The sequence below is a fragment of the Eutrigla gurnardus genome (assembly GCF_963514095.1).
Source record: "Eutrigla gurnardus genome assembly, chromosome: 22".
Classification (NCBI taxonomy): domain Eukaryota; kingdom Metazoa; phylum Chordata; class Actinopteri; order Perciformes; family Triglidae; genus Eutrigla; species Eutrigla gurnardus.
The window spans coordinates 11,598,818-11,624,213 of record NC_139933.1 but is presented as its reverse complement, the minus strand read 5'-3'; the positions used below and the strand labels follow the sequence as shown (position 1 = coordinate 11,624,213).

The 25,396-nt window shown below is 45.9% G+C and overlaps 1 protein-coding gene across 5 annotated transcripts in view; it reads right to left on the bottom strand.

Annotated features, from left to right (window-relative positions):
• raraa (retinoic acid receptor, alpha a) overlaps positions 1 to 25,396 on the bottom strand; it is a 132,226-nt gene that overhangs the window by 91,848 nt on the left and 14,982 nt on the right. The window contains exons 2-3 of one of the 5 annotated variants that reach the window (XM_084039619.1): positions 22,745 to 22,848; positions 2,537 to 2,659 (exon numbers count right to left, since the gene is read on the bottom strand). The gene's annotated coding sequence lies outside the window, so the exon portion shown is untranslated. The remainder of the gene's footprint in view (positions 1 to 2,536; positions 2,660 to 22,744; positions 22,849 to 25,396) is intronic. The other 4 variants (XM_084039618.1, XM_084039621.1, XM_084039617.1 and 1 more) reach the window with 4 other exon arrangements.

Below are 25,396 nucleotides of genomic sequence, written 5' to 3'. Positions count from 1 at the left end.
GTGAGAGAAGATGAGAGGATGCCTTATTTTCCTCCATCTCAATTTGCACAAAACTTTCATTACCACCAATTTGGGCCGGGAGCCGTAGGCTGGACCATTAGAAGAGCCCGGCATCAATCAGCCTAATCTCCCTCCCAGGCCGCTAAATTACAGCGCCCAGTTGCTTATTAAAATTTGTCGCCCGTCTCCCAACGCCCGGCACTGCTGGAGATTAGACAGGGGCCCCCAGACAAATCTGTTCCAGAGAAGAAGAAGAAGAAGAAGCAGAGGAGGAGGAGGAAGAGGGAAGAACGACGGGGGATGAGGGAAGGAAGTACAGGGACAGTAGGTGGGGGGGGAAAGAGAAATGTGCTCGCTGAGACAGAGCGGATCAGAGTGGGGGACGATCATCTGGTTTGATTTATACACTCTCGTGGTGTCTGCCGTGCACACACGGACAACCACACACACACACACACACACCCTCATTGCATTTCAGCCTCTCTTCACACATTCATACATCCCAGTACATGCCCTACACACCAGCCACCACACGCCCACATCCCATGCAGTTTTCCATTCCTGTCAACACGTCCGAGACACACACACACACACACACACACACACACACACACACACTGGTGTGGAGAATGCGGGGTTTTGCGACGCCTCTTTTCGCACACTCAATCAAACCGGCAGCCAGATAAGACGCATGATGAATGGCGTAATTGAAGGCGGCAGCAGGGTAATGCCGCATCGCTCTCGGTTTGGTTGGGAGAGAAGAAGAGTGGCTGATTAGCCTGTAGGATTTATTGTTATTGCCCATCTTATTAAAAAATATTAAGACTGTCTGCCTTGCCCACACGTCCAACGACAGAGCCTATAGGGCCCTACAGTCAGAGGGATGAGGTTGCACCAGATTGAGGTCTGAAGTCTAAACATGGAAGCTGCAGGGAAACATGATGCAGAAATACTGTATATAAACTGTATATGAAAAAATTTACCAGTTTAAGAAAATCTTAACAAATGTAACAAAAATGGCACATTTATCTTTATCTTTAAGCATCAAAAGCAACTTGGAGACAGAGAGAAAAAGGGTGTATGGAGTGACGGAGGCTAGTGTTGGCATGTACTTGCACTAGAAGGCAATATTTCTTCAGGCTGTTGTGCACTCAACAGATCAAACACTTTCCTTTCACATATCAAAAGCTACCAAAGGTCCTTGACAGGAGGGAGCCATATACTGAACAGCCACACTGAGGCCAGTCGCTCCCTGACAACACGCCTCTGCTGTCCTTGTGCTGAGAGCATGTGCGGAGGGATTTCTCCTCAGACTGCCCATGCCATCTGATGACCCTGATTTACCGTGGATTACTGTTCGTTGGGGCCTAATCTGTCTTAATGGATCCTGACTTGTGGCACATGAAGAGATGATTTCAATTAGTGAGGCTCAGGATGTTGTTGTTGTTTAGACACTCATTTTAAAAGCGCAGGTCTCAGGGGACCAATTATTATCAGATTAAGGTGGGAAATCAATGTTGATTGTATTTAAGCTCCCCTTTTGGCAAAAATGTTGAACTTTAAAACAGCCGAGGTGAGTTTTTAAGGTGTTACACCAGATAAAACCAACCAGTGCACAGCGTCTATAAATACAGAACATTGGTGTAATTGGGCAAACAAGGTGTTTGGCAGCTGATGTTTTCCTTTTAGGTTTTGTGCATGTTGCATCAATTGCTTGATTAATGGACAAACCTAATAAAGTACAATTCTGATAATAGCTTTATCGGTTTTAAGTGTTATGATTTTCTGACTTATCTGTTGTATGTTATTGTGAATCGAGCCATTTGGGTTTTGGACCGCTGATTGAACCAAACAACTCATTTAAAGACATCACAATACTCTCTATTATGGGCAGTTTCCCTACTTTTCAGCCTGAAGCCTACAAGATATAGCCTAAAATGCAAATTGGGTATCGGGGAGGAGTTGACGCGCCGATCCAATATCACGTTATCGTATCATTTATCAGCAGGTTTATGCTACACAGGGGGAACAACAACAATTTGCTCCCCGACTCGTACATCCTGTCCAATCGCTACTCTGCATGTGCAACTCTCTACAGAGATGAGAAACAAGCAAGATGGCTCGTTAGCTACTTCCATCATCTGGCTACAGAGAAATGATGACTGCGGTTGCACAGGTTGCACGGAGCATACCTACTGTCAACACATACGGACACCGCAACCAACAGAACGGCAACCACACATGTACACACGGAGCCAAATGTGGTCTTAGACAGAGCAAAGCCCATTGAGCTGCTATAAATATAAGAGAAACTCAGTATTTGCTTTGTCTGAGAGATTAATTAGCACAGCACCTAGAGTATTCGAAGACAGAGGAGTTGGCAGTGGCGAGGAGTTGTGAGCCAAAATGGTCTGGCATTGTTGTTGAGTTGAAAAAAGGAAAATCAGTGAATCACATTTACTGCTTTTGCAAGCTGTATGATTTATGAAATAAGTTTGGTCCGGGATCTACTGCTGTATATAGAGAGTGCGTCTACCTCTGTTGCTCGCCAGAAGCCCCTTTGTGCTGCTGTTCAGACTGATTGAGTGGTGTGCTGTTCGGCCAACTGGGCTTCCGGCTGGTGGGCTGCCCGCATCGATTGCTCGGACGAGCCCTTCTTCTGGAGCATAGACAAAAAAAGGTAGAGAGAGAGGGATGGAGAGTGGAAAATAGAGAGCAAAGAGAGAAAGGTAGGGAAGAAGAGAGAGGAGTGGAGGGGAGAGAAAACAGAAAAAAAGGGGAACATTAGCTTAAATGAAAGTTTATTAGCTGTATCAGTCAGTCAGTCAGTTGGGTGGGGGTTTTTGCCCCAGGCATACCATCCTTCCTCTCTATCCATTTGCCCCCTCACCCCCTCTTTCTGCCTGTGTGTGTGTGTGTGTGTGTGTGTGTGTGTGTGTGTGTGTGTGTGTGTGTGTGTGTGTGTGTGTGTGTGTGTGTGTGTGTGTGTGTTGTAAAGCCAGGCATGACGGGAAAACATTAGGTTGTTGGCGAGTCGCCTGTACACCAGCCAGTAATTGGCTCGGGTAATGGTCATGTCCAGACAAATGGTGTAGGCCCTAACCGTGTTACGAGCAAGCAACTGCTCCGCCTGTATTCACAGCATAAAAGCCAGCACTGCTCGGATCCCGAGTGGCTGCAGTGTGCGTATGTGTTTGTGTACAAGACTCACAAAACAAGTGATTTACTGGGACACAAGTTGTTTTTTTCCCCCTTCTCCACCTCACAGCCCATGTCTTCTGCATGGCCTGTGCGTGTGATTCATGATTTGCTTGCGTCCTGTGTGGGAGAGACTGCGCTGTGATAAGGAGGCAGCACAAGCCCCGCTCACCTCCAGGGACAAACCGACATCTGCCGGTGTCCTCCAAACAAGTGACAGATAGGAGATGGGGAGGGAGAGAGGAAGACAGACAGAAAGAAAAGGGGGGAGGAGAGGGGAAAGATGACGAGAGAGGGGCGGGGGGGTAAGAGGATAAGTTCCATTTTTCATCCGTCCCTCCCTCTGCTCTGCATCACTTCCCCTTCTGTCTGACAGCAAGCTGAGCCACTAATGTCCATTGTGTCTGGATGGGCTGCAAACATACGTGTGTGTGTGTGTGTGTGTCATCTGTCTTTCTGCTGATATGAGTAAGAATGAAACATATATGCTCCTACAGCAGCTATGCAAGCAAAATAACATGCATATGTGAATTAAGCTGAGTGTGCATGTGTGTGTGTGTGCGTGTGTGTGTGTGTGTGTGTGTGTGTGCGCCATGTGTGTGTGTGTGTGTGTGCTTGCGGTGGCAGCCCCTCAGCCATCCAGCTATCATCTCCCACCAGACAGGCCCCACCAAGCCATCCCAGCTGGATAATGAGATCCATTATGATTTACGTGCCAAGAGGACAGCCAGACAGAACAAAGACACGTGTACCCACACACACACACACACACAGAGATGGGTGTACATGTCAGTGTGTATGCACGTGTCTCTTACTGTATGTGCTGATGTGTGCTGCCACCGCTTCATATTTCAGGTCCTTCCTGTGTGTTAGCTACGTTAGCTGCCTGTGAGGGATCCTGCAGTGGGTTCTCTTTCCGTTAGCAACTCAAGGACTCCGACCATTTCTCTCCCTCCGTCTCCCCCTCTCACTCACACACTCTTTTACACCTTTGCCTCTCACCTGAAAAAAAATCCATTCATTGAAAGTCCCAAGTGCAGCTCCTTCACTCCATCTCTATCCCCCCCCACAACTATGTGCTGCATCAAAAAACGGAAACCACCACCACCACTATCCTGATTGATCAGTACTGGAGCTAGCCAGGGATTTGTGTGTGTGTGTGTGTGTGTGTGTGTGTGTGTGTGTGTGTGTGTGTGTGTGTGTGTGTGTGTGTGTGTGTGTGCTGCAAATTGTTAGTGGAGAGCCGAAGTAGCTGTCAAACGCATTTTGGAAAAGGAGCAGTCTATATCTTATTTTCCCTTTTTGGGAATAGTGTGTCAGCTGAGAACAAAAAAAAAGAAAATCAAATCCACTGCAAACTTAAAACACATAATTTGAATAATGCAAAGGAAAGAGATTCATGACACTAACAATTGTTTTTCTGTGAATCAATTACAAGTTGTGAATCGTCAGAGAATAGCAAAAAGGCAACACCAAGAGCTCAGAGTAAAATTTCCAAATGCCTTGTTTTGTTTCAGACATTCAGGTCATAATTATATAAACGAGGAAACCAGCAACTCCTCACCCACTCACTGCCGTTTATGATTGTTATTGTGGGTATGCTGCTGTCCAAACAGTAAAAAAAAAAAAAAGCCAGAGTAAAAAGCTGCCAAACAAAAGACCTATAAACATGCTCATTCATAACACTTCAAAATCTATCATAGTTTTCTATTTCCCTCGCTCCGAAGCTTCTGCACAGTGCAGCCCTACTCAGTCTCTCTGAGTGCAGGGCACAGAAAACAATGATGCGATTCTCTGCTGTCCCTGCCTTACGAAGTATTCAAGTGACGCCAGCTCAATTAGAGGCCTAAATGCCAAGATCCAGACTGGGGAGAGATGAAGGGATTAACAAAGATGAAGAGATTAAAAGAGAAACACAGAGAGAGAGGGACAATGAGGACACGAGAAACAGGCATGGAGGAGGAGATAGGGGAAGTAGGCTGTAATGAAGAGATGGGGAAGGATGGACTGAGAGTGGATCCCCCCTAAAGGAAATGGGAACTGACAGGAAAGAACAGGTGAATAAAGGAAAATGGGCGACGAACAAGGAGCGGGGAGATTCAGCAGGGAAAAAAAGACAAAAAAGCAGCGACAGAGAGACTAATGTCCCTGCCAGAGACACACAACCAGGACAATCATGACCTCCTCCATCTCCTCGCCATTACACACATATACAAACACACACCCACACAATCCTCTGTGGTATGTATTTCCATCATCAAATGTGATCAGCGCTACTGTCTGCGAGCCAACATTCACTCAACCGTGATAACCCCTGTGGGAAGGCACACACACACACACACACACACACACACACACACACACACACACACACACACACACACACACACACACACACACACACACACACACACACACACACACACACACACACACACACACACACACACAGATACTTTGCTACAGCTGAATATTGAACCTTTTTGACCACAACACACACAGGGCGCGCACACTGTCACCAGCCAAGGATCTGAGAGAATGACCTGACATGGCCGGTTAAATTAAAAAGGTCAAATAAATTAAACGAACATCAAAGTGAATGAGCCTTCAGATGAACGGTGCAGTGGCTCGGAGGTTGAGCTCTTGGGGCTTGTCTCGGAGAAAACGAAGAGCGCTATAACCTTGTATTACTTAATGCAAAGGATAATTCTCCTCTTTTTTACAGCTTGGGTCACATTTTCATAGTTTTGTCTGCTCTTTCTATGGGCAATAATAACATTGTACTCACTGAGATAATTGCTGAGATCTGGGAAGGCGGCCACATCGCTATAAAGAAGTCAGATGAGGCAAAAAAACACGAGGAGTGAGACGATTATAAAGCTTTTAAAGCAACCCTCAAGGTCAGCCAAACGCATTGGGATGAGAAAACAAAGGCAAATAGCAAAATTAATACCCAAAATGCCCTTTACAACGATCATCTGACTGCCCATTAGTTGTCCAAATGACCTTGTTGTTGTTGACATTTCTTTATCAGATTGAGGCTCCTTGAAGGAAATATTGTTTTTTCAAATGAGACTTTTGGTCTTAAATTTGAGTCCTTGGCATGAAAGAAAACTGGACTATTGTAATGACTGTTAATAAAATGCCACAGTGACAGAAACATTATTGGATGCCATTTGATGGGGTTTTCCCAAGAGTTTATTTGTAGCATGGGTGGGCCCTGTTTAAAATCTAACCATGCAGATATTACCACCATTCTCTCAGCATTACAAATTACTGCGGTTACAATAAAACTCCCATCATTGCAGACAAAGTGTTCATCCTCTCAATGGTTAGCCGCTCTCTCAACTATTTCGACTTCTAAGGTGGAATGTGTGTAGTCTGTGTGGGAGCTGAACCCACAACCCCACTGTTGTGGCACAAACCCCATGCATGAACCCACTCTGCAATCAGCACCAGCGTCGAAAACCCAAAACACATGCCGCCGTAACCAAAATAATTCCCCTCCAATTGAACACCAACAAAACAACATTGTGCCTCAGATCTCACTTTGACGAAGAAAAAAAAAACCTAACGTCAATATTTCTCCAACAAACCAAACTCCTTAGCAAAACAGCTCTTCACTCACTGTGGTGCCAACCCTAATCACTTCCCTCAGCACCAGGTGGTTCTCATTGACTGGGGCCCAGCGTCTCCACACGACAAGAAGCTTCGCCAGAGGAAATTGGCTCGTCTACGCGCGTTTATTGCTCGAGAGCTCTATCGAATGGAGTTGTGCGGACCCTCCAACGCCGGCGTATTTTTTTGTGTGCCTTTGTTCGGGTCCTCTGGTTCGCTGTGCAGAAACAGCTGCTGCAGGGTGCACCGCGCCATCCGAAGAAACAATTAGAAACACCCTTTTCCTATTACTCCCCGCCATTAACTGCCATTGTGTGGAATTAGCGGCGGTCTATGGAATAAGTGGATTCTAATTCATGCCCCTCTTTTCATGGGCCGCGGCTGCTGCAGTGGATTTCCACAGCTAATGAAGAGGATGAAAGAGAAGTGTTAATCAAACTGAGCATCTCATCTGTGGTAATAAGGAGCAGAGAAGAGGGCCTTGGAGTGACTCCAGAGTGTGTGTGTGTGTGTGTGTGTGTGTGTGTGTGTGTGTGTATGTAAAGTGACTTTTATGTATTGTGAATCTAAGGCTCTGTAAACTGATCGTCAGTTGAAACAAAAAAAGAAATAAAAGAAATGCAGAAAATAATGTGTGTGCCTGGGCCTTGTTTTCTAATTACTTAGCCTCAGCCCAGAGGGATGCATGTCCCACTATGAGCCAAGCCCTCTCTCCGCTAGCAGCCTTTCATCCCTCCCAGGCTCCCTCCTCTTGGACCACAGTGCTAACCAGCAGGGTCTGATTAGATTTAAATGTCAAGAGAGATAGGACAATACAGTTATCTTCCAAATTATGGCCCATTAAAGGGCCTAAGCAGCGTGCCTCCGTCCTCAACTAACTAATCACCAACCAAATTCATCATCTCACAGACTTGGGCATCATTTGGGGGGCTGTGGTTTCTCTTGCTTTTCCCTTTTGCATGCGTGTGTGTGCGTGTGTAAGCGTATCACACCATGTGCAAGGGCATCCAGGAGTGTCTGTAATGTATGATCAGTGTGTGTGCATGCTGTGTGTGTGTTGCTCTAGAGGGAGCTGGTTCAGTGCCCCAGGCCAGTGCCCCATTAAAGGGAAGGAGAGGGAGAGACAGTGAGGGTGTGTGTGTGTGTGTGTGTGAGAGAGAGAGAGAGAGAGAGAGAGAGAGAGAGAGCGAGAGAGAGAGAGAGAGAGAGACACACAGCAGGAATGGTAGGCTGTGCTCCCCCACAGACCAACCAACAGACAGACAGACAGTGGGACAGGACTTGGATGTGTCCCATCTGCCGCCTCCTAATTCACCCGCTGTCCTCAGGGTGTCATAGGGAGCCACGCGACAGAATAATGGAGTCTATGTCTTCTGCTCTGTTGTTTAACATATTTTTATTTACTTTCTTGTTTACGTCCCACATTTCATTCTTCATTGTTCATGCTTTCCTGTCTTTGTCCTATAATTCATTCTTCCTTCCTCACCTTCCCTTGTTCCTTATGGAGGAACTCTACAATATAATCTATAAGGAACCCTATCATGGATCTAGCATGCATGGTAGTTTCCATCCCATCATCGGAGTGATGATAGTTGTGTGTGTGTGTGTGTGTGTGTGTGTGTGTGTGTGTGTTATGGAGGAATGAGGAAATATAGGGCTCATATCTCAAGGTGGTTTCCTTCATATCCTTGTCTCTCTTGGCTGCTTCTCCCCTTGCCACATCTCCATTTCCTGCCCTGCCCACATTTCAGTATTCATCCTCTCCATGTTGGATCCTCTCCCCTCCATGCTGTTTTTCATATTTCCCCCTTCTTCTTCCCTCTTTCACCTGTTCCTTTGTCTCTCCTTCTACTCAATCTCTCGCTTTTCCACTCTTATCTGCGCCCCCCCCAGTCCTCCATCATGGAGCCACTTATATTGGGCTCTGACTTCATACCTACACTGGCGATTTATGTACAGGAGCCTGGGTGATGTGCATTAGGGCCCCAGTTGTACGGCAACGCATTATGGATCGCACTATGAATAGCTGCTGCGCGTCCTCTAAAAGCTTTTCATTACATAGAGATATCGTTTGATCAATATACAGTAAGCGTAGCGCTAAATCTAATCACCAAAACGACCAAGGCTAAAAAAAAAGTGGATTATCAAGATGATCCGGGAAGCAGAGGAAGCCATTGTTCTGACCAGAGAGGTTTCAAGAGGCCAAAACAAATAGCCAAATAAGTTACGAGAGGATGAGAAAAAGAAAATTGAGGGCTGAATGAGGCGAGGTTGATGGATAATAAAGGACTACGTTCCCTCTCTGGATATGTGCATACATAGAGGCAGAGGTATTCTGAGCAACCAGGGTTGATTTATTGTCACCCTTCAACACAGGACTGCAAGGAAATGCAAGTAGTAGTCCCTTTATGATATACAAGAAAACCAACATACAAATGTACAGTGAACAAACACACATTATGGGCCCCAGCTGAAGCTCCACGGGAGCCACTGGTCTGAGCCAGGCACACAGCAGACCTTCCTATGAGGTGCAGCTGTAGGAAGACTGGGGAGGAAAACTGGAGGGAAAGGGGGGAGTAAAAAGGACAGAGGGAGAGAGAGAATAGGAGGAGCCCAGGGTGTCATTTCTCTCTCTGTCAGCTTCCTGCCTCCCCCATCCTCCCTCCCTCCCCCATCACCCCCTGAGATGTGGATGCTTCGCGGGGACAATTACCGACTGACACTTCATCATGGGCCGCGCGACAGGCGCTGACGGCCCTCGTCCAAACAAATGATGCTGGGGTCGAGGTTGCGGGCCTGCCTCCGAGTCTGCCTGCCTGTAGCCCCGCTGCACGGCCCTGCAGTGCATTAGCAAGCCGCGCACACACACATACATGCAGAGAGAGGGAAAAAAAGCTACATTAAAAGAGACTCCTCTCAACCAACCACCTCTTTCCTTTAAGAAAAACACATTTATCAGCAGTGGGGGATGGTGGGTAAGGCGGAAGGGAGGGGGGGGGGGGGGGGGGGCTTCAATAGAAGCATGGAGGTTGGGTGGGGGCGCTACAGTACTGTCAAACCCCATCCCCCTTAGGTAAAGAGAGAGCTCTTCATCTTTGTGAGGCAACTAGGACTCACTCACACACACACACACACGCACACACACACACACACACACACTCACACACACACACACACACACACAAACTCACACACACTCACACACACACACACACACACACAAAAACTCCCTAACCCTCCATATATACGACTAATCAGATAATGGGGTTAAACAGCAGCTTAAAAAAGCCAACGAGGCAAAAAAGCAAGCAATCAGCACGTTGACACCAGCATGCATCAATTAACCCTGTGTCTTTGTGGAGCACAGATAACGCTCTGACCCCCCGCTTCACGAGCACGACTCCTTTGCCTTAGGTTGAGGGCAGCTAAGTTTAGATTCAAAAAGTAGGTCAATTGCTAATAGTCCAAAAAAGGGGGGCAGCATATAGTGTTTAAGTAGAAAACAAGGAAGAAGAAATAAAGATATGTGGAGGACCTGCAGGTAGCGGTCCCTCAGCTGAGACTGTGAACCTGCAAATTAATAAATACCGCCTGTGATCTCAGCCCAGGGAGGCCGATGAACAACAATTGAGACAGACATCAAACGCTTGACTAACACTGAAACAGCACTTGGTAAAAAAAAAAAGGAAAAAAAGAAAGCTCGCCAGTTTCTGAACACACTCACCGCGCTGCATGTAGGATGGAGAGGAGGGGAGAGAGAAGTGAGCGAGACGGAGACGGCATAAACAATGAAACATTTATCAAAGCGAGGAGGAGTACGGCATCTTCTGGGCTGCGCGGGCAGACTGCTAATGCAGGTGGCATTATTGTTGTTGTACTATCCCGAGCTACCACCGCTAGCTGGCAGTGAGCTACGATGCCTCAGGTTGGTAAAACTAAAAAGTTCCCTATTGACACTATACCGTGCGGATGCTATCCCCAAATTTATCACTACGCTTTCTAAAAAAAATATATATTTTCTCATTGTTATGCGAGTCTCTGCATTTATTATCACATTCTTCTCATTCATACTCCCTATTGACAGCACCCCTTGATAAATGTGTTTATGGCATCTCTCACGTCTACAAACCTAATGCACAAGCCGCTGTCTAAGATAAATAAAAGGAGAGCTGAGAGGGGTGGGGGGGGGGGGGGGTAAAAATGAAGAGCAGGAGAGAAAAAATACAAAGCGAGAGCTATATGTCATGTTGGAAAGGCCCTTGAGAACGCTCTCAATCTTTCCGTCAATATTCGGCGCACAGGCCTGTATATGCCATCATTAAAAAGGGGATGCGTCCCTGTTTATTTATCATAAGGACACACGGCTGACAGCTTCCTGTAAACAAGTTGTGTGTTTATATACGTGCGTGCCTGTGTGTGTGTGTGTGTGTGTGTAGGTGTGCTAACTGTAGCTTTCATAGCACGCACTCCGGCGTCTCTGTCCGTTATCTGCTCAAATGGATGGCAGTTGCTCAGTAATGTGAGGGAACAAGTGATGGAGTTGGCCAGTGTGCTCTCTGATAATGGCTGTTAGAGCTCATCACTGTATACAGAGATTGAGGGTGTTTAACACAGGAGGGGGGGAGGGGGGGCGCCGTTTCCACGTTGACTGGTGGAGAGAGAATTGAAAAAGGGCTTAATGCACGAGGTGAGTGTGAAAAAATGAGGTGGCGTTCAAGATGTTTTCCACCCTTAATCACCTCCAAGATAGCAAATGTTTGAATAGAGAACGAATCGTTCGCATGATGTGACCTTGAAACAAAAAAGGTTGAAGCAACGATAAGCTGAGAGAGCTAGTCACGAAGGGAAAAGGGTATTTATTTTTCACCGTGATGCTAAAGCTAAACAGCTGTCGGCTAACAGCTGGGTCCAGTCATGCTGTCAGTCAGTCAATAGCTGATAACTTCAAACTTGGAGGAAATTAATTCCTGGTATTTATGAAGAGCACTGGCAACAGGAGGAAACCTATTAATTTGCATTAATCCTTTGATGCAGAGACACATAAGTGTATTTAAATATATCATTCGCAAATCATTAAAATCAGGGACACTTCCTTGTTGTGGAGCGTGATTGGGCAAGTCAGGCTGGTCAAGTTAAAGCAGATGAGCGTGTTTGCCTCGGTACGTACGTGTGTGTGTGTGTGTGTGTGTGTGTGTGTGTGTGTGTGTGTGTGTGTGTGTGTGTGTGTGTGTGTGTGTATCCAGGCCAGACTGACCCACAGAGAAAGACAAATGGCTATAGCAGGGGGCCGTGCTTGACATTTAGGTTTCATGTGGTAATGGACGTTGACCTGCCGGGGTCAGGCCTGCCAGCGAGGCAGCAGAGGGGCCCATTCCTGCACACACGGCCCCGTCCCTGTAACTAGACACTGGCATAACAGTGGTTGGACACACACATAATCACTCACTCGCTCAGTAGAGAAGAAGACGGAGTGGATGGACCGCATAGGTCATTATAGAGAAGACACAGATGTTTGGTGTGTGGGTTTTTTTGAGCATTGAGAGCAGAATATACAATTATAGCCAGGTCACAGATTTCTGGCATTTCTGTTGATATTTTTTTCTCCATCGGTGTAGGTGCACATTGATTCCTACAACCATGGCAACAGCACAGTACAGGAGAGGCAGAACAGTGGTAGCTGCTATTGTTAAGAGAGCGCCCTGTGTTCACCCGCAACTCCGCAACAGGAGGCTACTTTATATACTGTTTGTGACAGCTTTGTGGTAATAATGGAGCCCAGACCCCCGCTAGTGCAAGTGGCATGCTCAGTCAAGTGAGACTTTGCCTAAGAGAACACACATATACACACAAGGCAGCCTCCTTCATATCTAATGAGACCACTGGGAGAGTGGAGAGCAGGAGGCAGGGAGAGGGAGATGAGTAGAGGGGGGAGAGATAGGATGGGATATGAAGGAAGAGCAAGGGGAAAGGAGTGAAGCAGTGATCGCAAGAAGGGAGCAAGAGAAAGACAAATACACAGACGGAGTCAGAGAGGCAAGGAGAGTGCTCAAACCTTCATGGTTTGGGATTGGAGGAAAGGGGAGGGAGCGGGGGTGAAGGAGTGATGACCTGGATTGCTGCCAAAGAATGGCGAGGAAGATGGGGGGGTGTCAGAAAAAGAGGAATGGGAGTGTGTGAGAGAGAAAGAGAAAGAGAGATGGAGTTGAGGTACACCGCTAGGCTAAGCAGCAGGTGGTTATGCAATGTACACAACACAGGGGTGCAGGGGGGGGGATCAAAGACATGGGGTGCATACATAACTAAACCCGACACTGAAGTGCAACAAGAGGCGATCAGCAGAGAGAAAAATGTAACTCAAATATAAATAACAGACACTCCCTGGGGATGGAGGCAGGGAGAACAAGTACATTGGGTACTGGGTACACATCATCTTTGAGTAACAATGGAGGAGGAATGAATAATACAAAAAAGATTAAAATATAGAGATGCCAAAACTGCTCTACCTCTGCCGCTGGCGCGATACCATCATCTGCTCATCCAGGCAGGTGCACATTGCAAGGTGGGGTGTGGGTGGGTAAGTGAGTAAATAACTCGGGAGTCCGAAATGGGAAAAGGCTTAAATGTCCGGTGACAAGGAATACGGACAGACAGCCACAGCTGAGCCTTTGGTGGCGCTTCCAGGGAAAGCGGAGCATGAATTATTAACAGGCGCTCGGTCTAATGAAGTGAAGATGAGCCACTTGGCTCCGTGCTCATCAGAGCAGACAACCGTGCTCGTTCGGACTACGGCGCTCGGGCCCCACAGCAGGTTACAGTGTCAACAAGTGACATGTCACCCACACCGCTGCCAGGAACAATGCTCGGGTTATTTAAGAAAACATTGGAGCGCTGCACACCTTTGACTCCTCTGTCGGCAACGATGTTGCTCAATGACAACGCGGGACTTCGTGGAGGACTAAGGCACATCAAGTGCTACATCTGCGGAGAGCTTTACAAATAAAGAACTAGCAACACAAAAAAAAGAAATATGTTGCACACTTCAACACATTTCAGCCATCAGTAGAGACTCAGCTGACTTTATGACCACAGGTTTATTGCATAGGAGCTGGAGCGTGGAACACAATTTCCCCCCTTTTTTCCTGATGTTCTTTATGGTACCAGGAAGGAAACTTAAGTACTGTACTTTGGTACAGTCCATACTTCACATGCAGCGTTGGAAAGGGAAAGTTCAAATATGCACTTCCGATCCCTGACTGCCTGAGGTCTGCCGGAAATGCAGCCCCCCCCCCCCACACACTTTTTCTGTTCTTCACAAAAGAAGAACAGACCAACCTCAGTCCCAGTTCACAGCGGGTCCCAATCACCCTGCATATTGTGAACAGTCATTCTCTCATCTGTCTTGTGAAATCAAACATTAAGGGACTGGAACTCGGGAGACAGTTTTCTCCTCCCCACTATTAAACTAGCTATTATGTGAGTATTGTAACTTGCACAGTGGCAACCGATTTATCTAACATCCTCCATCAATACATAGTTGTTCTGGATGTGCCTGGGTCACCAGTTTAAGTAGCACCTCTCTCCTAGGACAGCAAATCCAGACCATTGATGAACCAGAGGACAGGATGGAGGACATGGAGAGTAGTCGTTTGCTAGGATAGTAGTGTTGCTCCAGGGTTAAGGTCACTGCTTGTATGCTGTCAGCCTGCCTCCTCTTCCGGCAGTCCACATGCCACTGTTAATCCCTCATAGACCCAGAGGAAGGCTTTGGGATCATCCCCTGTGTCAGCTGGGAAGGACAGGAAGTTGGCAGGTACACATCGTCTTGGTGATGGGATGTGGACGACCGCAACAAACTCATCATTCTCTGGGCGTGCACAATTTCACAAAGTGCTGGTGATGTTGCTGTTGGACAGTGGTCTTGCTGACCAGCTAGACTCCGCCTGGATCTCTGTGCCTTCCAAAACATCACTCAATCCCTGTGTGCTTTGGCCCACATACTGCAGGTTGGGTGGTGGCACTGTTTATGTAACAAGTCACTTATGTAAAAGGCTGATGGTGTTGTTTGTGCTTGAATGACGGGCCAATTGAAGAATTGATATAAGCCATCTAGTGGCCACTTTGTAATACTTTCAATGTTTGTTCTTTGATCATTTACTAGCAATAAATACATGTGTAAAAGCCATATAATGTCATATTGTTTGACACTATTGGGACATTCTGACAGCGAAGATAAGACGTAAGGGACCGTTAACCATTTATAATCTCATACAATGCATTTTGTATGGGCTCGTAGTGACGCTTTTAGGATGGGCCTCTAATTTGAAGGAGAGCGTAATGGTTCAGTAGGTTAGTGCCCATATAGTATAACTGAACACATAAGTGTTATTAACCAATATACCTTCTGGGCAATAATTCCAGAGGCATGCTTACTTTGGGCGGCAAGCACAGCCAATTAGCTGCAGACAAAAATAAATACACAAACACGGATGTGTGTAGCGATAAAGCGTGACATGAGTGGCGAGCCCTGCTATTATGAGGACTATTGACAATAAAGCTCTCAATGCAGTCACGGGAATAATATGCTCCGTTATCGTTCAATAAGGCAATTCTCTTCTACAAGACTCAGTGGCACTGTACTCGTTCTTGAGGGGCCTGCAGGCAGGAAACACCACTCAAGGTGTAGAAATGTCTCTTCGCTACATTAAAATCTGTAAATATGTGCAATTGCACGCCGTGAGAGGGGGAGCTGATCCTGAGCAGGACGATAACTTCATACTTTAATGAACACATAGAGGCTACCATGGCGCAACTCAATCTTAGTTACGGCCACACCCTGAGCACGTCAGCCTGTCTCTGTGTACATTACACACAACTCCTTCACCCTCCCTCCTTTTGCTGCACATTTACCAGCGCAGGAAGGACCCTATATCACTGTATATAATACATCAGTGACTACAGTCGTTAATTTCTTCTCTTTCTCATTCGCTCTCTCTCTATCCTCAGGGGTTCCCAGTGGCTGTCCAGAGCACATGTGTTTTGGTTTACCTAGAGCGGAGCCCTATCTGAGCCCGGGCTGAGAGCAGACTGCGGGCTTTGTCTGTGGCACCATTAATCAACTGTCCTTTAACAAAAACAGAAAACCAGATGAGAGACAAAGGGAAGAGACATGGGGGGTGGGCCCTTATTTAGGTAGAAAAAAAGGGAGCTAGGGTAAGGAGGAAGAGAGGAGAGAGAAAAGGGGGGATGCTTGACCCAGATCCAGGCCTTCAATAAATCAAGCAGCAACAATAACAAGCAAAGTTTTCATGTGGCTTCACTGATTAATCAGGCTTTTTTTTTTTGACATGGGAGGCGAGGGACTCTTTTCTTCTTTTTCTGTCTCATCTCTCTTGTGGTGGACTGCAGATTGGCTGAGCCAGTCCTTTTAATGTTGGGTGTTTATGTCTTAATGCTGCAAGGTTTCAGACGTGGAGTCCTGCATCGTTCATGGTTTAATGAGGGTAAGACCTTCGCTTGACGGTGCATCAATTTCACCGAAGGTTTCCGGCTCCGTCAACGGGGAAACCCGAAGGTTGTAGGGAAGGTATGGACATCCACCGGCATGCAGACACGGGGTTCTTTTCTAAATTATAAACAAGCGCTGTTTTACACACATGCACACACACCACACGTACCATCCACACGGCGAGCCACAGGATGTGAAGGAGGCCTCTGAGACTCTTTGCGAGGTGCCGATCGATGGGCATTGAGTGTGGACAAGGAGGCCTCAGGATCGATAGGGGGCCATTACAGAGATGTGCCTACTGGGACCTGGAAGAGGAGGTGTGGGGGGAGGGGGGGTACATCTGGGCCCTTGATGCTGTCTTCTTTACCTCATTGGTGGGAGGTTTTACTCCACATGAGTGCTGGGACACACACGTGCATTTAGAAGAACAGTTCAAACCAAGTTGAATGGAGATCATCATGTACGTGCACTTGCTTACACTTACACACACACACACACACACACACACACACACACACACACACACACACACACACACACACACACACACACACACACACACACACACACACACACACACACACACACACACACACACACACACACACACACACACACACACACACACACCAGGAGTGCTCATTCTCATCTACTTCTCTCAATCTCCCATTTCCAGTGTCCTCATCTACAATCCATAGGAGGGGGAAGATTCCTTCCGTCTCTATAACTCACTATTGGTGCCATCTTCTCCTGCGTTTCCTCCTCCCCTTTCTCTAACCGAGTCTCCCTCGCTCCTCTCACCTCCCGTGCACTGCAGCGTCACCAGAGTTGCCTGCGATGTGCTTTGTCAGTGGATCCTAACTCTTTGTGTCACCCCCTGCTCGTCCTCCACTCCTCACAGAGATAGCACTGACTGTCCTATTTTCTCTTATATAAACACACGCACGCAAGTAACATCGGCAATGTTATTTGCACAAAATATTAGTGAGATAATCCTCCACCATGTCCTGTTCGTGTTCTCGAGGTGTCTTTGGTGATTTTACATAAACGTTTACTCGCGGTACAGTGGAAATGCTCAGCAGAAATTATGTGGGGAGGCAGGAATGTACAATATTGGATTTTTACGATATCCAATATGACAATGAAAGTTGTTTTGGCCGTTATATGAACACATTTATTTCCTACCTTATTGCAGATAACATCAAGTCTCTCCTGTAGTGGAATTACCATATTAATATATCTACTGTTCTTGTGATGTCCCACAAGATGATGCAGAAATGAAATGATATGCTTTTCAAAATGTACACATTGATTTTTTATTTTGACGCGTTTATCTGCGGATACTGATGACATGACTTGCATCCCTAAATGTAGGTTTTAACTTAAGGAAATGAACACACCGACATCCACTGACCGTTTACAGTCCCAGCGAAATGAAAAGGAAACAGTATGACCGGGGATGTTATCTGAAAGAGTTAAAAAGGTATTTTTAAGGAAAGGATCTATTCAAAATGCTATAACTGTAGTTAAGATAATTTAAAAAATCATACTCCAACATAACATAGACAATCCAGCCTGTTAAAGCACTATTCTTTGTAACTGTTCCACACTCATACAGGTGTTAATCACATAAAAGTAGACAGTAAGGCAGACGGCTGAAACCAATGAGGCAGACTGTGAGCTGGCTCTTGCATCAATCACCATTCCAGGAAAAAAAAAGTGAAAAAAAATTTGGCTATTCACCGCATTTAAACCTCCTAGTAGAAATTGGAGGAGAGGAGCTGGGTCTCCTCCTCCAACTCGCCATCGCCCTCTTTTCTGCGGCCCGTCTCCACCAGAACCGCCATTAAAGGATGGTTGAAAATAGTGCATCTGGATGATGTTGTGGAGACGAAGGACTATTAAAAGTCAGGCAAATGCTTTTACCAGTGCTTATGAAATTGCACAGAGGTGCCATGTCGGCTCCTGCGAACGCTGTCCAAAAAAATCCTTCTGTGGCTGATCAAAAAGAACGTGCATGTGTGCGCACGTACGCACACACACACATAATATGCACACTTGGTTTCTGGGCTCAGTTAGAAGTCCCCGTTGGTTTGGAAGGCCATAGCAGGCTGTAACAACTACAGCCTGGCCGGCCTGCTAGTAGTGGGCCCTCTGTTTCAGCAATCTGGGTTCTCTTTGCCTTTGGACATGGACCAGGTCAGACTGCACAATACACCACTGTGTTTGGAGAGTGCGAGAGAAAGCGGGAGAGAGAAAGAGAAAACTGCAGGCATGTGAGTCTCTGTGAGCAAATGTAAGCATGGGTGCACCAGCACGTATGCCTGAGTACATTTGGTTGTGGGAATACTGTGTGTTATGATGTTGGGTCTACCACAACCTCTCTCTCTCTCTCTCTCTCTCTCTACTGGATTGCAAGGCCTCCCTCCCATCTCCCCAACACCTCCGTTACATCATCGCCGCCACGGCTTCTTGCTACCTCAGCACAAACAACCATTTTGAGACCCCCAGCAGCAGTTTCGCCTCCCTTAAGCAGCATTTGAATGGTGTCGTTGGAAACCGCCAAGAGGTCAGTGCACCCGAATAACACACATTACTGTCAGTCTGAAACAATACAGTGCAGAGCAGACATGTTGGATTATGCAACTGTGACGACTACAAGGAAAACAGGCTGCAGATACAGAGCGGGCCTGTGCCTCTTTAGGGAGCGCGGGCGGCACCTGTCCCTTTAAGATCTATTTCTCACAGCTTGCGGGTGCTGAGCTGAGCGGGCTAGCCTGAGCCGAGCAGCGCTGTGCTGTGCATGTATGGTAACAGGGGGGAACCGCGCCGCCCAGCCTGCCAGCCCACCACAGGGAATTTGTTTATGTTTCCTTGCTGCCAAGTTCCTGTCAGGAGGCGCCCCAAAGAGGAACTGCAGACTACTCGGTACTGTTAGCTACGCCCTCTTGCCTGGAGTGGCTGAGGTTTTTCTGCATACAGTATCGGGTGGTGCTTTGTAGCAACACTTAAATCCAGGGAGGTCTCTTCATCAGTTTCAGCACACACACGCACACACACGTACACATGCACACTCCATACTTCAACCAGTCCGTCTGTTGTTCTATAACCAGCTTTGAGAGAGCAATGAACTTTATAAAACAAGGTCTAACAGAAAGCTTAATTTATGACTCCCTAACAGATTAACACCGATTTACTCAGTGCATAAAACAGCACAAAGGCATAGTTTCATTAAAAGCAACACTTTACGAGTGGCACTTTGTTATGCTGTGGATTATGGGTATTGTAAAAACTGAGCACCGCCACATAAAAACACAGTAAACAGAATTGGTAAACTCGTGGGCATTAAGTCAAGTATTTGTGTGAAAAAGTGCTAAATCTAAATTACTCTCCCTCTAATCCAACAGAGCAAAGAATTCTGACTTCAAGAACACACACAAACACATTTCCTTGAATCATGAGAACATTATGATCCATTAGTGCCAGTGAAACAATAATTGCATGGTTTTGGCACGTTAATATAATGCCACGGCCTGGCATACACATGCTACATGCTACAGACAGAAGGTCTGCAACTATGCAAGGTCAGCAAGGTCAGCAAGTGTGTTCTCCATCTTGAGTGCTGTGGCCACCCGCAAGTTTGTCTCTGCAAAAACAAAAAAGCCGCTCAAGTACAGTTATGTCAAGGCCGTGGGCCGTGTGTCTTCATACCGCGCGTGTGGTGTCCAGTCAGTGTGTGCGGTAGGAGATAGAGAAATGTGCGTATGTGTGAGTGAGCGGAGGAAGGAGAGGTCAGACAAGGCCACACAAAGGGGCGTGGGACCCAGGATGGCGAGACAGAGGAAGAGTTAGAGAGAAAAAAGGGGAAGAACAAAAGATGGAAGCGTGGATGGAAAGATGTAGTCTGGGGTTTGGGGGACCGCGTGAAAGCAAAAACAGGAAGCCATTTATGTCAGCTTGGATGCCGGGACCACTCCCTGTCACGTGCTGGCCCATTTCACTGTTCTTTGACTTTATACACACACACACACACACACGATGAAAAGGTAAACCAATGGGTGATTGGATGAATGCACATTTGTTTAAATGAGATTCATGCCATCTTGACAAAGTTCACTTTTTTTTTTTTTACTGTGTGTGGAGTGCACACGCACAAGCGAAAGTTTTAATCAATTCAGCATCAGGACATGCAGCACACTTCTGCTTTTTCTGCTGATGGTGAGGAAATAAGATGCCACACAATATCTCGCAACTCAAACGCCTTACAATAAATGAGCTCCGCAGCACAAAATACCAAGTGAGCTCGAAGTAGCTTCCTCAACCGTAGCCCTCCAAATCTGGGGGAGTGTGTTAATCTGACAAATCGAATTGGTTAATCAGAAGGTGGAAGTGTTGGAAAGCCCCAGCACGCAAGAAAATCGCACCACTACACTCAAATTTATCACAATGAAAGAACAAAAAAAAAATGCCTGAGAGCCATTAGAGTTTCAAAGATATCTAACATGACGTTAATCTCACATGGGGAAAGTCTACGGAAAGAGTACAAAAGCTGCTGTCACATGGTGGCAAGACAAAAAAGTCTGGCTATACAACAGAGATGTCAAGCCCTGATTATTCAACTCCGTCCAGCTTTGAGGGAGAATTAGAAGTTCCATTACATGGCAACAACTGTGTATAAACAACACATTAACTTCCATGAAGTTTCCATGTATGAAGGGGAGTTAAAAAAAAACACAACACTGACCAAAAAGAAAGAAGAAAAACACAGGAGTCCCGATCTAGACAGAGGGAGAGGCAGCGGGCTCGGCAGCCACCACCGACCTACCGCACACAGAGTGTGAATCATTAAAGGCATGTGTTCCACATCAACTGCCGGGGCCGCTTCCCAACCCACGAATGAGACTGGATCTAAATTATGGCGGGGAAGGGGGGTTGAATACTGCTTCACGTGGAGATTAAAACCCCAAACCTGCTAACTCAGAGAGTGAGAGAAAGTGGAAAATGACTACATGCGAGTACTGCATGTACCTTCTGCCTGTTCACAAAAATAACACAGCGATGAATAAATGAAGCATGTAATGGAATAATAAAATGATTTCCAAAAACAGTGAAGTGCCATCAACAACAAATGAAATGAATACCGTTTTGTGCCCTCTAATCAACTAAAAGGAGAGCCAAACCGAATCAAAATCCGACCTTTACTTCGTGCATGTTTTTCTGGCTGCCTGTGTTGCTTTTCTGTGTTGATTCCTAAAAGCTGCAACAAATGGGATAACTTTGCCAAGGAAAATAAATCAAAGGGGAAATGGAGGAAGAGGAAGTACAAATAGAGGAAGAGGAAATACAAAAAGACTGCATATAAGACCAACACGCCAGACTTCAGGCTTGTCCATCATGCCAGCCGCATGCCAAACTGGTTTGCTAACGGAGCAGCGTCTGCCAGACCGCTTGTCATCCCCAGTTACGAAACATGGACGTCCTTTTTGGGTGTAAATATGTGCTTGCACACAAAAACACACACCCGCTCAGGGGTTGGCATCCAATGAAGGAGGCGATTTGTGGAGGGAGTCTGCATTCCTCTGGGTATTGGCTGGCATCTTTGCACACATACCATTCTATTTGCTATTTGCCATGGGGGAAGGTGTTCATCTGGGAGGTGGGGGTGGGGGGGAATCACCTTTCCCCCAGGGCCAGAAAGGGACAGGATAGGACAGGACGTGACAGGGTAGGACACAAGTTTGTACAAATAGGACAGGACAGGTCAAACTAAGCCACAGTCCCTGGGACTTGATGTTATGATTGGCTGAGAGCAATTGACCATTTTCAGCTCATTCCTGCGTGTCATTATTGTGGCACCATTCTGGCAAAATAGCATGAAATGATATACAGGCACATGCCGGAATAAAATAAATAGTACATAAGTATTCTTACTGCTGCCAGAGATTCCTGCAGCTGACTGAAGATGAATCATACCCAATAAATCAGTCCATATCACAAAGTGAAGGTCCAAATTCTTCATGCCAGTTCGTAATGATGAATGGCTGTTTTTGTTTGGTTTTTGTCGCTTGAACATGACGGAGCAAATCTCTCTGCTGTCAGCTCCAACAGTGATGCAACAGACCCGGGATTAGACTTGATCCTACCACTGGCGGCACACAGGCCACACGACAAGAAACACCGCCTCTAAACAGCACAGAGTGGATGTTTGTGCGTGCATGCGTGAAAATGATGCCACAGGTTTGAAAATACTTACACTGTACATAAACAGTGACCTTTACAATGGCAGTTATGAACACAGAGAGAAATAAAACCAACATGGCAGGCACATGGCGAGGAACAATGCTTTTTTTAAATACATTTTATAGAGATAAGGATGGTGTTTGGTAACAGATAAAAGTGTGGAGTGTGCAGAGTTCCAATTACCCAGAGTTGACAGGAGCGACAAATTCGGGCTTACCCCAAAAACGTCAATCTCCCTGTCCTTGGCCAAGGAAATCTCCCCTTGGATCGATTGCAGCTCCTAAGCTCTGAAGAGAGAAGAAGAAAGAGAGAGAAAGATATTTGAAACCGAGAGCGTTGTGGTCCTTATCCACGTGCTGCACACTCAGTGACTCCCCAGTCTCTCTGGCACAGAACGGGTTCACTACAAGAAAACTCTTACGCACATTTTCCTTTCTTCACGCTCATATTCCTGTAATCTCCCCGCCCTTTTTTCCAAAAGATTGGACTTTCTTTCTCGCTACATTTGTGCCCCAGACATCATGTGAAAAGAGGAGTAAAACAGTGCTTTTGTGGTGTGTGAATTACCTGGGGCCAAGGAGTAGCGCTTATAGCCACAACTCAATTACAGCAATGTGAATCAGGTGGCGGCCCAGAAATCCCCCTAGCCTGATGCACAAATAGGGACACAGAGGCGCCTTCATTGCCAAAAGTCTAAAGTGGTATTTCATCTCTTCTTAGGAAGACAGCTTTTACTGATGAATGGTTGCTGCAGACATGCATCTAGCAGCGAGTGTCTGAACAATGCCATTTTGTTTGTACATGTTGCTAAAATATCAAGCATGTTTTAGGAATATCTGGTTGCAGATCTAAACTGAAAGATTCACATGGCACTTAGGATCTTTGATAAACGCCACCTTTGTGTGGCAGAAGGCATGGAAAGTATTTTTGCAGGATTGTTTTGAACCAAAAACAACTGGATGAAAATTACAGGACGGCGGTTTAAAAGGCACTTTGTTGTATTTCATAGAAATGCCAAACTGAGCATTCATGGTCAATAATACGTGAATAGAGAATTGGTTTGTGTCAAAAGCACTCATAATCCCTGAGGTTATCCTGTCTTTCTCTTTCTGGAGAAAACAGAGACCATCTCTTTTTAGCATATCCTGGATACAGGATCCCTCCAGGTCCCATAAAATGTAGAGCGGTGGACCAGGCCAAGTTTTCCAAAAGTGTGTTCAAGAGAAACCAGTGACCTTTAAAATGCCATTTGGGTTTTATTCCATTTCAAGGCACTTGTCTCGGTAAGGAAGACCATTTCAGTTAACAAAAAAAAGTGGCAAGTTAAAGCAGGAAGACAGTCATATCAATGGTTGCTCTTGAAACCAATCATCATTACCACTACAAAAAAAGAAAATCCCCTTCATTCAGACTAAAGTGGCCTTGGTGCCATTTTACACCAATTTTAATTTCACACTTATTTATTTATTTATTATCACAAGCTCTTGGGTACTCCAACACCTATAATACAGCAGTCTTACAAAATTAATGTTGAAAAGACATCCTTTCTTTTGCACATCATACAACCTCAACTATCGACTGTGTAGACCTCAATGCAATGTTTATGAGGTCACACATGAGGCGTTTGCCAGATGACTGCAACAAGCTTTGTTACTGTTTCTGTTCAAACTAATGTTGCTCACTTGCATTGGCAATAAGCTCACCTTCCTGCTACATGTCCATATTAGCCTGTTTGACAAAGATGGAGGGGGAAGACCAGACCGAAGAGATGCAAAGCAACATCGCTGCAGAGAACATTTTAAAATGATCTTAATTATAGACCTATATATTACAAGCATATCATGTAATATTTATACAGCCTAATACCGCAAAACCAATACACAACAGACACCCTGTTGTGGTGTTGGTCATATAAAAACATATAAAATATAAAGCCATATATTATCCCTGAAACAAACTTTGAAAAACAAAACATGTGCTTGTATTGTGAGGTGGATTGTCACAGCCTCAAAAAGTAACAGATTTCTAGCATCCCTTTGATAAAGTCACAATAGTGAGTAGAAATTCAACATTGTCGGGCTCCTGTTAACACTGGCATGAATAACTGTTGCGCCAACATGATTCAGTGTGGGTTATAAAACTCAATATTTCTGGATTTATAAAACTTTCTGCAATGTTATTGCAGATAATGGCAACTAAGTGATGCACTTGCGTTCGTTTACAATTGCTATGCCTTTAATAGGATTTTAAATATATATAATAGTCATTTCGTAAATGAATGTTAGCCTTACATCAGACCATACTGCCATTCAGTCAATGCATGGCTCTGTTGCCTTGCTTTGCATGTGACAAGTTAAACTAAGAGCGTATGTTGCATTTAGCTGCAAGCTACCCGATTCGCTATGTGATCCTGGTAATGAGATGCTGTTTGTTACTCCAGCTGACAACACTTTAACGTGCAAGTCTCTGGCTCTGCAGTGCTCATTCTGGCATCTATTCCGACTTCACAATCAGCTGTGCCTGTGCCCTCAATGACTTCTCATTTCACTTCCTGTCGTATTACAAGTTCTCACTTCCTGTTTGTGGGCCTGAATAGTGTTTTTTTTTACTGGTCCACTTCACCAAAAACAGCCTACGTTAGATAAAAGGGCAGGTAGGATGAAATGAGGACAGAGTTAAACGCACATGCGTGATGGTTTGTGTGTGTGTGTGTGTGTGTGTGTGTGTGTGTGTGGAGGGAGGGATATATGTGCAAGCCTGCAGCCTATACACTGATGAGAGTGGACAGGAGTAGCCTGGGGTAATCACGTCTTTATCCTTGCTGATGGCTGAAAG